Consider the following 13,988-nt stretch of genomic DNA (forward strand, 5'->3'; position numbering starts at 1 on the left):
AGTTCAACTGCCCCCAGCCAAACTCCGACCATCCCCAGCCGAACTCTTCTCGACCTTCAGATGCTTATTCTCTTCTCTCCTCCTCTGCTGCACCTCTCTGCTCTTGTGTCAGTGGAGTTTGGGGGTTTTATGGGTACATGATGGGTGTGTGGTGGGCCAGGGTGGTTTTGGAAAAAGCAACATTTGGGCAGGAAAACAGGGATAACTGTTCTCATTTAGGGCCGTGGTTTCCAGGCTTGAGGGTAGGGCCTTTGCTGGGGAACATCCCCCTTTTACCCAGTACTTCCCTGCCTCCTGTCTGTATCACTTTCATGGCACAAATAACCTTCCTAATGCCTAGATTAGAAACCTTGGAAATTTACTAAACTTACTTTGGTTATTTCTCTATGTACTTTTCTGTTCTTTTGTTTCTCAGTCCTCCATAGCCACAATTCTAGTTTGGTTATTGGTACTGTACCTGACCCTTAAAGCTATCTTTCTCACTAAGTTCCTGATAATTATTCAACCATTTTGAAATCCAGTTTAGATTTCCTTTATTTTTTGTGTGAGGGAGCTAATAGGCAGTGAGATCAATAAAGGAAGTGTGGTAGTAAAGTAAGTGATAGAAAGTGATAAGCCAAAAGCAGAAAAGATATATCTAAATTACTGAGTCATTTGAAGAGCTAACTTACCTGTTTTGTCTCTGGTTTTAAATAGTGTTGCCCTCTTATTTTCTAAGAAGTAAAGCATCCTCAGAATTCCAGAAGGACTTGGGACAGTGACTACTTTTCATTGGTTTTCTTGCAGTACAAACAATTTTGGTTTGGTTTGAGTTTTTCTTTTTGCAGTTTGAACAAAATGGATTACAGTGTGTATTGGATAAAAGGTGACAGGTGATATTATAAAAAGGGAATAGATTTTAAAAAAGAATTCTGAAACAAATGTTATTGTGTCCGGAATTGGTGGGTTCTTGGTCTCACTGACTTCAAGAATGAAGCCGCAGACCCTTGCGGTGAGTGTTACAGCTCTTAAGGTGACGCATCTGGAGTTTGTTCATTCTGATGTTCGGATGTGTTCGGAGTTTCTTCCTTCTGGTGGATTCGTGGTCTCGCTGGCTCAGGAGTGAAGCTGCAGACCTTCGCCGTGAGTGATACAGCTCTTAAGGCAGCACATCTGGAGTTGTTCGTTCCTCCCGGTGGGCTCGTGGTCTCGCTGGCTTCAGGAGTGAAGCTGCAGATCTTCGCGGTGAGTGTTACAGCTCGTAAAAGCAATGTGGACCCAAAGAGTGAGCAGTAGCAAGATTTATTGCAAAGAGCGAAAGAACAAAGCTTCCACAGTGTGGAAGGGGACCCGAGCGGGTTGCCAATGCTGGCTTGGGTAGCCTGCTTTTATTCTCTTATCTGGCCCCACCCACATCCTGCTGATTGGTAGAGCTGAGTGGCCTGTTTTGACAGGGCGCTGATTGGGGCGTTTACAATCCCTGAGCTAGACACAAAGGTTCTCCACATCCCCATCAGATTAGTTAGATACAGAGTATTGACACACAGGTTCTCCAAGGCCCCACCAGAACAGCTAGGTACAGAGTGTCGATTGGTGCACTCACAAACCCTGAGCTAGACACAGGGTGCTGATTGGTGTCAAACCCTGAGCTAGACACAGGGTGCTGATTGGCGTGTTTACAAACCTTGAGCTAGATACAGAGTGCCTATTGGTGTGTTTACAATCCCTGAGCTAGACATAAAGGTTCTCCAAGTCCCCACCAGAGCAGCTAGATACAGAGTGTTGATTGGTGCACTCACAAACCCTGAGCTAGACACAGGGTGCTGATTGGTGTGTTTACAAACCTTGAGCTAGATACAGAGTGCCAATTGGTGTATTTACAATCCCTGAGCTAGACATAAAGACTCTCCCCGTCCCCACCAGACTCAGGAGCCCAGCTGGCTTCACCCAGTGGATCCCGCATGGGGGCTGCAGGTGGAGCTGCCTGCCAGTCCTGCGCCATGCGCTCACACTCCTCAGCACTTGGGCGGTCGATGGGACTGGGCGCCATGGAGCAGGGGGCGGCGCTTGTCGGAGAGGCTCTGGCGGCACAGGAGCCCATGGAGGGGGTGGGAGGCTCAGGCATGGCGGGCTGTGGGTCTCCAGCCCGGCCCCATGGGAAGGCAGCTAAGGCCCGGCAAGAAATCGAGCGCAGCGCCGGTGGGCCAGCACTGCTGGCAGACCCAGTACACCCTCCGCAGCCGCTGGCCCGGGTGCTAAGCCCCTCACTGCCTGGGGCCGGCAGGGCCAGCCGGCTGCTCCGAGTTAGGGGCCGCCAAGCCCACGCCCGCCCACTCGGAACTCTAGCTGGCCTGCAAGCGCTGCAGGCAGCCCGGCTTCCCGCTCGCGCCTCTCCCTCCACACCTCCCTGCAAGCTGAGGGAGCTGGGTCTGGCCTTGGCCAGCCCAGAAAGGGGCTCCCATAGTGCAGCGGTGGGCTGAAGGGCTCCTCAAGTGCCGCCAAAGTGGGAGCCCAGGCGGAGGAGGCACCGAGAGCGAGCGAGGGCTGTGAGGACTGCCAGCACGCTGTCACCTCTCATTATAATATAAGGAGTGGTTAATGAGATGCAGAATCATAAGTCTGGAAATGAGAATTTAGAATACAAAACAAAGTTATGAACGGTGCTTAAAGTTTCCGGCCCATTTAATCCAAAATAATTTCTTCAAAAATCTTGTTTTTATCTTAGTTCCAAGGACATACTTACAAGAAGAGAATCCTTTAATATAAAATATACTTGTCTTTTTATTGTGTTGTGAAGAAATCAGTTTTGAAAACTCCCATGCCTTATGCCTACCACAGGAAATGAACAAAGACTAATGTAAGCTTAAGGGAATTTTTCATCTCTTGGAGTCAAGTTGAATCTGCAGCTTCTTTAGGGAAACCATAGTTCCTGAAATTTTCTCACTTCTCAGACAGTTTGACTGGTCTTTAAGATAGGAATAAACCTCAAGTGCCCAAAGCAATTCTGAGAATTGACCCAGCCTCTTTTGGCCCATTTAAATAGAGTGATGGGCTGGGGTTGGGGGTGGGGGGCGGGGAATGGCTAACTTATTTCCTATTTTAAGCTAAATTGAACTTGTTATCCAGAGCTTGAGCCTATATGGAACCAGGATATATAGAAGAGAGGTTACCTTGTTGGCATCAGGAGTAATATTGGAAGATACAATGTTTGAATTTCAAAAAAATTCTCATTTTACATTATACATGCATTAGTTTTTGTTCTGCATGGAGCTTAGGGTAGTGTGGGATCTAATTTAGTACCAACTATGGTTAGTGGAAAATGACTGTGAGTATTTGGGACAAAAATATGTTATATACTAATATGAGATGAAGAGACATTTTGGAAGTTATGTTTTAATTATTAGAACACCTTGGAAGCATTTCATTTAACGTAAAAAGCAGAGGGACAGACATGTCATTACTTTGGGGATATTTGGCTCTATAAAAGTTTATAAAGTTGAAGAAATTTCATGAACAGAGTGGGTAATGATAATGTAAACAAAGTTTCCCATAATTACAATTCCTTTTAAATCAGTATAGCATGGTGTAATGGTTAAGACTAAATGGATACTGGGGTCAGATTGCTTGGGTTCAAATCCCAGCTTTACCATTTGTTAGTCGTAAGATCTTGGGCAAGTTAGTGTTTCTGAGTTTCTCTTATCTGTTTTTCTGGGGGAGGGGAGAGGGAGGAAGGGTAGGCATTAAATGAGATACTGCATATAAATATCAATATCATAGTAAGCACTCAATAGATGTTCTTTTTACTAAAGTCCATTTTCAAGGAACTTTTACTATCTTTGGCCTTTTATTCCTTAGCACGGTCATGATGTAAGTCATAGGGTAAAAACAAACAAATAAACTTGAGTGGGTATCTTTGTTTTAGAAGAATACAATGAAATACTGTGCAATAATTTAAAAACTATAGCTGCCTACATACAGCTTCACAGATAAGCCTTGAAAGAATCATATCATCTTAAAATTTCAAAATTAAAAACTAAGTTCTGTTAACCTTAGGTGAAAGTTTAGAGTTTTATAATTTGTTAGAATCTGTAAGTCACCAGAACATTATTGCCAGACCTGACTTAGTGTGCCAGTAGATCAGGTTAATGGGAGCTGTCGGGTCAGCAGTGTTCCGTAGTGACAGTTGTGGTTCATGCAGAAGGGAAAGTGGACATCCTTTTAATGTTTTGAGTGATTGGCAGTGTTGGGAAGTATGGTAGACATTTTCTGTCCTGAATACTGCTTTGGTACCGGTGTATGTTAGTGCCCATTGGTGTCACCAAGCAGGGCTATATGTAAGCTTTTATTTCTTTTTTTTTTTTTTTTTTTTTTTTTGAGATGGAGTCTCACATTGTTGCCTGGTGTGGAGTGCAGGGGCACCTTCTCTGCTCACTGCAACCTCTGCCTCCTGGGTTCAAGCCATTATCCACCTGGTGTGGTGGCTCATGCTTGTAATCCCAACACTTTGGGAGGCCAAGGTGGGCGGATCACGAGGTCAGGAGTTCAAGACTAGCCTAGCCAACATGGTGAAACCCTGTCTCTACTAAAAATACAAAAAATTACCTGGGTGTGGTGGCGGGCACCTGTAATCCCAGCTACTTGGGAGGCTGAGGCAGGAGAATTGCTTGAACCCGGGAGGCAGAGGTTGCAGTGAGCTGAAATTGCGCCACTGCACTCCAGCCCAGGTGACTGCGAGACTGTCTCCGGAAAAAAAAAAAAAAAAAAAAGGAAAGCTGGAAAAGTATGCTCTTCCACTACCGTATCAGAATATTTGGGAGAATCTGATTGTGAATCTCCATTTTAATAAGCTTCTCAAGTGAGTTTTAAGATGCACACTATAGTTTTAGAACCACTGCTGAATTCCCTACTGATGGTTTTTAGGCTATTGGCTTCTGACTTTTCTGATGGAACCCCTTTTTTTCCACGTGGGGAAAGGATGGAAGTAAGCTGTTCCTAATGACCTGCCGTTCTCTATACCATGAAATTTTCAAAGCTTACAGGTCAGCCTTAGAACAATGAGATCTGTGGATAGCCTTCTGCTCTAAGTCTTTCCTCAGCTGGCACTCCTATGGTAGAGGAACATGTGATGTTAATAGTGATGCACAACCCTATGTATCATGTCAGAATCTTCACTTAACATTTTAAAAAATGTTAACACTTCTAGCAAGGTAGGAATTACTGGTGAGGAAATACTGCCAGTAGGAAATACTGGCCAGGGTTGTAACTAGGGTTGATTTATTTTAAAGCTCAGACTCTTGACACTACACATGCCATCCTACTTTTTAGTGGAAAGGGCTTGGGGTGTGGGTTCAGGGAGCCTTAAATTGGAAGTATGACTTTTATCACTTACTTGCTTTTCTAACGACTTTACACTTCCATAACTTCAGTGTCCTCATCTGAAAAATGGGCTTGATAATTCTTACATTTTAAGATTACTGTGAAGATTGATGACCTAAAGCATATTTTTAGAATGCTTAGTATAGCTCTGTCCCAGAGTAGGCATTTCAATAAATGGTAACTCTTATTCAGCATTTAAGGTAAGACATGAAATGCAAATATGCCCCATGGAGTTAACCAATTTTAGGCTAAATGAGTTTGCCAGACTATAAAATATCATATGCTTTTTTGTTGTGGTATGATAGCTAGAAACTAGGAAGTTATTGGATGTGTGAAGAGATTTTCCTTTGGGAAGAGAATGTGGGCCTCCATTTTTTTTAAACTACCCATATCCTGGCAAATTGTAAATTTATTTCTAACCCAGTGTATTCGGGTTCTCTAGAGGGACAGAACTAATGGAATAAATATATATATAAAGGGGAGTTTTTAAAATGTTAACTGAAATGATCACAAGGTCCCACAATAGGCTGCTTGCAGGCTGAGGAGCAAGAAGAGCTAGTTCGAGTTCTAAAACCAAGAACTTGGAGTCCGATGTTCAAGGGCAAGAAGCATCCAGCACAAGAGAAAGATATAGGCTCGGAGGCTAGGCCAGTCTCTCTTTTCACACTTTTCTGCCTGCTTATATTCTAGCTGTGCTGGCAGCTGATTAGATTGTGCCCACCCAGATTAAGGGTGGGTCTGACTTTTCCAGCCCACTGCCTCAAATGGTAATCTCCTTTGGCAGCACCCTTGCAGACACACCCAGGATCAATACTTTGTATCCTTCATTTCAATCAAGTTGACACTCCTTATTAACCATCACACGTCCACCCCTTGTCAATTTGAACCTGTTCGCATCTCCTGAGATCATACATAATCCTTAAATAAAGATAATAATAAGGTCATAATTACACCTAACATAATACAACTATCCTTTGTACAACCGGAAATGCACAAATCCCCAACCCAAATACTATTACATATAGTTAACAATACTTAAATGCTGATATGAAGTTGGTAAATCTTATGTCACGTGATAAAGGAGAAAGGAAATGAAGGTATTTTCTTAGTAGAAGTGTATACATGCACAAACATGTTTCTAACAAAATAAGGAGGAAATATTCATGACAATTACAGTCCATGTTTCTACAGCTGGTCACTGTAGCTGGTATTGATTCTGTAGCTGGTATTGCTGACTAGCTTTTACTACTACCTATTCTGTATTCCCTTTGCCTTCAGCAAGCACCTCAACAGGTTGTGGTTTTTTTCCTGGTGGAGTGACCCAGACCTTCATTCCTAAGGGTTCTGGACCGTTTGTAGTCCTGCCTGGATTGAGCTGTTTCCCATTGACCTTAATCACAAGGCATGGTAATACTAAGAGATGCCCTAATGGATTTCCTGTATTCCATGCACACTCTTCATTTCCTCCGTTGTGGAGTAGTAGACTGATTTCATCTTGATAGTCCAGGTCATTCACCCCAGCCAACACTATAACTCCTTTCTTAGCCTGTTGGCTTAAAGGTAGGAGGTGCCCAAAGTGTCCAGGTGGCAATCTTAACTTCCAATTTAATGGAATCGTTGTGTCTCCTGGTGCCATCATTCCTACCTCTGAAACTATGATTTCTAGGCCAGCAGAATGTAATGTCATGGGAACAGAAAGCAAAAATTTTGCTGGTAGATCACTAGGGGTGATTGGTGACTGGTGCCACTTCCACTTCCACCCTTTGATTCCTAGACCTGTGAATCATGGCTATGGGAGAAACAGTACCATATATTAGATGCTGATTCAGAGCATACACAGCCTTCTGGAGAACTTTGCCCAAGCCCTGCAAAGTATTGTCACCTAGTTGGTGTTGTAATTGTGACTTCAAAAGGCCATTCCACTGTTCTATCAATCCAGCTGCTTTAGGATGATGGGGAACATAGGAAGACCAGTGAATTCCATGAGCATAAGCCTACCGCTGCACTTCTTTAGCTGTAAAATGAGTGCCTTGGTCAGAGGGTGCTGTGTGGAATACCATGACAGTGGATAAGGCCTTCTATGAGTACATGGGTGCTAGTCTTGGCAGAAGCATTGTGTGCAGGATAGGCAAACCCATATGTGGAGTAAGTGTCTGTTCCAGTGAGGACAAACCTCTGCCCTTTCCATAGTGGAACAGGTCCAGTATAATCAACCTGTCACCAGATAGCTGGCTGATCACCCTGAGAAATGGTGCCATATCGAGGGCTCAGTGTTGGCATTTGCTGCTGGCAAATTGGGCACTCATCAGTGGCTGTAGCCAGGTCAGCCTTGGTGAGTGGAAGTCCATGTTGTTGAGCCCGTGTATAACCTCCAACCCATGGTGGTCCCTGCCACCATGACCACTTTGTTCATGGGCCCATTGGGTGATGACAGGGGCAGCTGGGGAAAGAGGCTAGGTGTTGTCCACAGAAAGGGTCATCTTAGCCACTTGATTATTAAAATCCTCCTCTGCTGAGGTCACCTAGTCTTCTATTCCTCTGTCAACTGATCATAGGGAACTCCCCATGAGGTCATCAGTGCAAACTGAGGGAGAGAAGGCAGAGTGGCCGGATCGGAGAACATGGGCATTTGAGCCACTTTCTCATGTAACTTACTTGTGCCTTCAGGACCTGCTCCAGTCTGATCATGTATATACCACTTGGATTTGATGATATAATGCTGCTGTGCACGACCCACTTTATGGCTAGATGAGTCAGAAAGCACCCAGTTCACAATAGGCAGTTCAGGTAGCATGGTGACTTGATGACCCATAGTCAAACATTTGGTTTCCACCAAAGCCTAGTAACAGGCCAAAAGCTGTCTCTCAAAAGGAGAGTAGTTATCTACAGAAGATGGCAGGGCCTCGCTCCAAAATCCTAGAGGCCTCCACTGTGATTCACCTGTGGGAGCCTGCTAAAGGCTCCAAATAGCATCTCTATCTGCCACTGACACCTCAAGGACCATTGGATCTGCTGGGTCATATGGCCCAAGTGGCAGAGCAGCTTGCACAGCAGCCCGGACTTGTTGCAGAGCCTTCTCCTGTTCTGGACCCCATTCAAAACTGTCAGCCTTTCAGGTCACTTGACAAATGAGCTGGAGTAACAAACCCAGATGAGGAATGTATTGCCTCCAAAATCCAAATAGACCCACTAGGTGTTGTGCCTCTTTCTTGTTTGTAGGAGGTGCCAAATGCAGCAACTTATCCTTCACCTTAGAAGGAATAAGCCTTTGGATCTCCACAGGCCCCACATCATTGGACCTCTAGAAATTTTACTGAAGTAGAAAGTCCCTGAATTTTAATCACATTTACTTCCCATCCTCTGACACGCAAATGTCTCACCAATAAGTCCGGTGTGTTTGCTACTTCTTTCTCACTGGATCCGGTGAGCATAATGTCATCAATGTAAAGGACCAGTAAGATATCTTATGGAATCAAAAAGCCGTCGAAATCTCTCCGAATAAGATTATGACACAAAGGCAGAGAGATGATATACCCGTGAGTATACCAGGACAGTAAAGGTATATTGCTGGCCTTGCCAGCTGAAGGTAAATTGCTTCTGGTGGGCTTTATGAACAGGAATGGAGAAAAAGGCATTTGCCAGGTCAATGGCTGCATACCATGTACCAGGAGATGTGTTAATTTGCTCAAGCAATGAAACCACATCTGGTACAGCAGCTGCATTTGGAGCCACTACTTGGTTAAGCTTATGATAATGTACTGTCATTCTCCAAGATCTATTTGTCTTCTGCATAGGCCAAATGGGAGAGTTGAATGGGGATGTGGTGTGAATCACCACCCTTGTGTCTTTGAAGTCCTTGATGATGGCAGTAATCTCTGCAATCCCTCCAAGGATTTGATATTATTTTTGTTTACTATTTTTCTAGGTAGAGGCAGCTCTAATGGCTTCCATTTGGCCTTTCCCACCATAATAGCCCTCACTATACCAATCAGCCAATGTAGGGGTTCAGCCAGCTGCTAAGTTTGCCTATGCCAATTATGCATTCTGGCAGTGGGGAAATGACCACAGGCTGAGTCAGGGGACCCACTGGACCCACTGTAGGTCGGACATGAGCTAAAACTCCAATAATTACTTGACCTGCATAAGCCCCTACTTTAACTGGAGGACCACAATGAAGTTTTGGGTCCCTGGAATCAATGTGAGCTCAGAGCCAGTGTCCAGTAGTCCCCCGAAATGTCTGATCATTTTTCTTTCCCCAGTGCACAGTTACCCTGGTAAAAGGCTGGAGGTCTCCTTGGGGAAGGATTTGAGAAAGATTCACTGCATAAATTGTTGGTAATATAGTGGGGTCCTTCCTCAAAGGGACCTGGCCTCGCCTTCATTCAAGAGTTTCTGGATCTGTAAACTATCTCAAGCCTGGAAATTAATTGAGGGGCCATGATTCTCTGGGTTGTTGTTTTTTTTTTTTTTTTTTTTGACAGATCCTTGCTTTGTCGCCCAGGCTGGAGTACAGTGGCACAATCTCGGCTCACTGCAAGCCCTGCCTCCTGGGTTCACGCCATTCTCCTGCCTCAGCCTCCCGAGTAGCTGGGACTACAGGCGCCCACCACCACACCTGGCTAATTTTTTGTATTTTTAGTAGAGACAGAGTTTCACCATGTTAGCCAGGATGGCTCAATCTCCTGACCTCGTGATCCGCCTGTCTCAGCCTTCCAAAGTGATGGGATTACAGGTGTAAGCCACTGTGCCTGGCCCAATTCTCTGTTTTTATGATTCAAATTAGTCTTTTGCGCATTTGACCTAGAAGTTTTCTGCTTGTATAAATAAAGTAGGAATGCAGTAGGCTTCCTATCAGTTTTGCTTCTAGGAACACCATGATTAATTAGTCAATGCCAAAGCTCTACGTGAATCAGACTATTCTGATTGCTGCTTTGCCACTGCTGTCTATTATGGTAGCTATGCCCATCTTGCCTTTGATGGTTGTGTGTCGCCACTTGGCCCCTGCCACCTCAGGATCCAACTGTTCCCATTGTATTTAAATATCTGTAGTTGAGTGACTGTGGTTCCCACTGTTAGATCTGACTTATAGAGAAGAGCAATTATAGGGCTCTTGAAAGATGCAGGTGCTGCCCTCACAAATCTGTTTGCAAGGCATTGGTCAAGGGTGTATCTTCTGAACCCTCCCAGTTGGGATGAGTAGATCTAAAGTGACTAATCCATTCCACCATCCCAATCTTCCTAAGCCTTTGGATTCCTTCCTCAGCCTTTGGATTCCTTCCTCTACATTAAACCAAGGGAGATCAGGTATTTCCAATTTGCTCATAGTGTGCCATCTTTTAATCCATATTTCAGCCAACCAAGAAAATAAACCACTAGAACCTGTTTTAACTCCTCTAGCTGCAACACTAAATGCAGAGTCCCTACTTAGTGGGCCCAAATCAATAAATTCAGCCTGATCTAACTCTGTGTTCCTCCCACCATTATCCTACACCCTTAATGTACATTCCCATGCCTGTTCTCCAGAGTTCTGTTTATATAAACTGGAAAACTCAAATAGTTCTTTTTGAGTGTAGCATACTTCCTCATGGATCACACTCTCAACCTCACCTATGGGGCCCGCTGGGACTTTAGTCTAGTTATAGGTCTAGAAACAAACAGGAGTGTTGTAGCGGGGAGCGGGTGCTGATCTCACAGCTGCTTTTGGACTTTTGCACTTGCTGTGCCCCATACTGGAATACTTCCCATACCTTTCAGATCCCATTTCAAACTGATCTCTGGGCTATATCACATCTCCTTTTATAAAATCTTATGGCTCCTTCTCCCCATATTTTAAAATAGCATTTATCTGTTTGCAGGTAGGTATTCACATGGTTATTGGATGCTGTCTATCTCCCCAAGTAAAATATAAGTTCTATGAGGGCAGAGACAATTTTAGTGCTTACAAAGGTTTAGAATGGCCCTGACAGTAGACAACAAATATTAAATGACTGAAATGCCTGATGGGGCAATTAAAATACAAAGTAATTAATTCTAAAATGTATTAGTCTGTTTTCACACTGCTGATAAAGACATACCCAAGACTGGACAATTTACAAAAAATGAAATTTATTGGACTTGCAGTTCCATGTGGCTGGGGAGGCCTCACAATCATGGTGGAAGGTGAAAGGCATGTCTCACAGGGCGGCAGACAAGAGACAAGATCTTGTGCAGGGAGACTCTCATTTTAAAAGCATCAGATCTTGTGAGACTTAATCACTATCACAAGAACAGCACGGGAAAGACCTGCCCTCATGATTCAATTACCTCACACTAGGTCCCTCCCACAGCACATGGGAATTCAAGATGAGATTTGGGTGGGGACACAGCCAAACCATATCATAAAGTGTGCTAGTATATATGAGATCAGTGTTGGCATGTTAAGCATTGTTATTTGAGAATACTTAAGTTGTTGTAGCATTGGTTTGATAAACTCTTGAAGCCAGGAGCTTGAGACCAGCTTGAGCAACCAAGTGAGACCCCCATGTCTACAAAAAGAATAAAAGCATAAGCAGTATTATGAATTACCCAATACAGCTTAAAATCTCAGAACTTCATTGTATTGTACTTGAATGAACTTTACAATAAAAACTTTCCCCTTTTGTTGAATCTGCACAGTATTTGAAGTTTATAATCCAAAAGGCTGTCACTGCTTATATACAAATTTATGTTTACTATGTGGAATGTGTTTGTTTATTTTAGTTGTCTAAGGCATAAAACCTTTAAAATTTTACCAACCTTGTTAAGACAAGAAATCATGGATATTTTAGTAGGTTTCTTAGCTCTTATGGAAGTTAGAAAGAAATCAAGAAGGTTTAAGTAATATTGAGATTATGCTTTTATGTTGACTTTTTATATTTGGGCCTTTATTTACTGCTAGTCTGACTATTGTTGGCAGATTGAAGTGTATTTGTGAAAACTCCTAAGACTTTAGTATTTTATTGAAAATTGGTTTCCTGCTGTTGTTTATGTTTTAAAATTAGTGCTCTCAATAAGATTTTGGTTTTCATCTATCCTAAATTCTCCCTAGGAGTGCACAACTTCAAAAAAAGAGGCACAGTCAGCAGAAAAAAGAGGTGGTCTGAGCATTTGTGCGTTAAATATGCATGTTAATTAGGAAAAAAATCAGGAAAATATGAAAACAGATGTTACATAAATTATTGCAGTCCCAGGGCAGCAGTAACTTATGCACTGACAATAATTTTTATGTGTGCATGTGTATATCTATTTCTAGATTTCTCAATATTTATGTAATTCCTAAGAGAATAACTAGAAAAAGAACTGGTATATCCTTTCAGTGAGACTATGGTAAACATACCATAGAAGGCTGCATATGGATTTCTGAGAAAGTTTAGTTGTTTCATATAGTCTTACTGTAGAGATTTTTTTGTGTTTCCTAATTCTGCCCATAGTGTTCTCTTTTTTTTTTTTCTGCTTTCTTGGTTTCTCTGATGATATGTCAATTTGTTCTTTTATTGGCTATATCCTGTCACAACAAGAAGGTTAATTAAGGATGTTGTCAGTGTAAGAAATTAAAAATTGGCCTAAAATAAAAAATTGGTCTAAAGTATGTATTTAGGAATAAAACACATTACAACTACTCAGGACACTGATTGTAGTGTTACTTTTTCTTCTTGTTACCGTTACACTTTCTGAAGAAATAGCCATCATTCTCTGAATAGTAGTGACATAGTACTATGACAATATATATTGGTACTTAAATACAGATTTCATCAAATACACGTATGTTGGAGTAGTTGAAAGCTATTTGAATATCTTTTATTCTAAACAGGCATCCAAAGAGAATAAAAATGGTCTGTATTTTTACAAAAGAAAGATGAGAAATAGTCATGCTTTGTTTTAGTGGTATAGCAATTTTTAGTTCAGCCATACACGAAAAAATGTGAATATAGCACTGTGCAAGGAGCAGCTGATGATATTTAGATATTTTCCATATGTGTAATATAATTTAGAAAAGTATTGTTTGTTACTTTTCAAATTCGATTGAAAGTTAAAATAAGAAAATGCAGCATCACAATGTAATGCATAATTCTCTTCACCAAACCGACACACAAATAAAACATGAATTGTATTCAATAAAATGGGTATATCTAAAAGGACAAAAAACCATTTCTGGAAATCCTGTTTCCAGAAGAGTGACTTTTGTTACTCGATTTTAGTAGCATGTGATACTAAAATGTGTTTGAAATAATTTATATTGAATCTCAGTAAATTTCAGTTGGAATCTGTTGTCATGTTTTTCAGTTTCATGTTATTGATTATGTTTTACATTATATTAGGTAACTGCTGCTATCTTTTTGTATGTGTGCTAAGCCACCAGTAAGCTCTTAACAGGTTGTTGAAGCTTAAGAACTAATAGAGAATGAAATCTAGGGGAAGTTGATAATATGTTTAGTAATTTTTTATTATTAACAGGTTCTTTACTTAAATTAGATAGCCTAGTTAAGAAATTTAGTTGTTATTCTTACAGATTTTATGTAAATATATCTATGTGTATGATTATTTACGGAGGTGTATTACTAAAGATGAAAAAAATTTTTTCTTTAGAAAAAGGCTGTGAAAATTAATTTTAACAC

At 41.9% G+C, this 13,988-nt stretch overlaps 1 protein-coding gene across 50 annotated transcripts in view; it reads left to right on the forward strand.

Annotated features, from left to right (window-relative positions):
- Positions 1-13,988, forward strand: part of TBC1D5 (TBC1 domain family member 5) — a 599,895-nt gene that overhangs the window by 141,553 nt on the left and 444,354 nt on the right. The gene's annotated exons all lie outside the window — the stretch shown is intronic.

This window comes from Pongo pygmaeus, chromosome 2, assembly GCF_028885625.2.
Source record: "Pongo pygmaeus isolate AG05252 chromosome 2, NHGRI_mPonPyg2-v2.0_pri, whole genome shotgun sequence".
Lineage (NCBI taxonomy): Eukaryota > Metazoa > Chordata > Mammalia > Primates > Hominidae > Pongo > Pongo pygmaeus.